Genomic DNA, 1,720 nt, shown 5'->3' with positions numbered 1-1,720 from the left:
TGTAGTATGGTGGAAACTCACAAAGGAGCAAAACAGATTTCTCAAAACTAGAAGCTGGAGAGCAGGTAGCCACACTTTGTCTCCACTACATGATTTGACGCAGGTGGGCGCCAAACCCACAAATCTGGTCTTTGCCTACATGTACAATCCCTCAGCTGACATGCCCTCATTGTCTGAGACGTTTGTGAGAACGCTGTCTCGGTGGAAGGTCTCTGAAATACATCATTGTAAAAGGGAGAGGTCTGAGCTAAAATGCCTGTTTGACCCACTGGTCTAGTCTATTGCTTCAGCCATGGCTATTGATGCAAAAATGTGTTCTCCTCTTGCCTCTCAAGCAAGAATTTCCACTTTGAAATTTTATTCATTCTGAAAACACCCCTTGGTTAGGCCATATTTCCTTCTCATTCAGATGATGTCAGAGCCCGCCATCCATTTTAAAGCCTTAACATCTTCGCGGCCATGTAACATATCCTGCCGTTTATTTCAGAACCATTCACAGACCAAAGGGAATATTTTCTCTTTATGGGGCAATTGCAGGCTTGTAACTTCTCCATCCTCTGAGAACCACAAGAGAAAGTTGGCGTTATCGTCTGCAGTTAGCTGTCAAATGCATTTAATGCTTTATCAGGAGAAGTAGGAAGAAAACCATTCTCATCGGTCCGTGTCAGGAGAGTAGATTTGGGTTCTCCACCATGTAGGGAATTAACTGTATTCCTTCAGCCAGAGATGCAAAAATCAGGAGATCAGAGAATGGAATAAACAATATTTTGATGTAAACACATTATCAACTTGAGAGGAATGACCGTGCGGTCACCCGGGGGGTTTATTCAGTTAACACTTCCACCCTTTAAAGACAATAGTGTGCAATCAATGCATATAGGGCCTTTCAGGCCTGTTGCTAAGTGATATGCAGTGTCAACAGAAAAATGCCGGATGTACAGAGGACAGCTCCAGGCCCAAGAGAGATCAACACCCTCTGATGATATTTTAAACTTAATTCAGTTCCCGATGAAGATTGTGACAGGTTCCGTGGCCAGAGCAGAAAAGATGTTTGCACTTCAAAATCCGACTTCGTAAAGTTGCTCTGCTGTGTGCAAAGAGTGTTTAATTTGCTAACAAGTGAATCATGGCCCAAAGAGTAGTTGGTTCAAATAGGAAAAGGCACCCAGCAGGGGCGTCCTGAATATTCATTTCTGGCAAGGCACAGCAGTCATCTTACAATCTCAGCGTCGGTATCAGAGCTGATCATTTGTCTCAGATTGTCTATGCATTCTCTCATTTTTTCATCTCTCAAATCTATTTTAGGAACAGCCCCCAAGCCATTTGCAACAGCTTCCTCAGAAATTCTAAAGAAAGGAAAGAAACTTGAATGGGATCACACCGCCCCATGCAACCATGAAAACCTGTTTTGTGGGGCGTTCTTGAAACCAGCCCAGAAGCTCTTAAGAGTTTTTGTATTTATTTACCCATTTCTTTCTCTCCCCTCTCCCTCCCTCAATGGATTTTTATATTCAAATGCAAAAGATTTCTATGTGCACTAAAGATCCATTTATGTATTGGTTTAGAAGATCATGCCATGATGTTGAGAACATGCAACTTTTCCACAAACAGATGTTTACAAATTCAGTCTTTGTACCAGGAAAAGCACACTCACCACAAAGGGCCTATTTTCCATATTTGAAGGCAAAACCCTTTTGAAAAAACCTCATGTCCCTAAAGT

This window comes from Equus przewalskii, chromosome 1 (assembly GCF_037783145.1).
Source record: "Equus przewalskii isolate Varuska chromosome 1, EquPr2, whole genome shotgun sequence".
In the NCBI taxonomy this organism is placed as follows: Eukaryota; Metazoa; Chordata; class Mammalia; order Perissodactyla; family Equidae; genus Equus; species Equus przewalskii.
The sequence above is the reverse complement of the archived record's forward strand: the minus strand, read 5'-3'. Positions refer to the sequence as shown.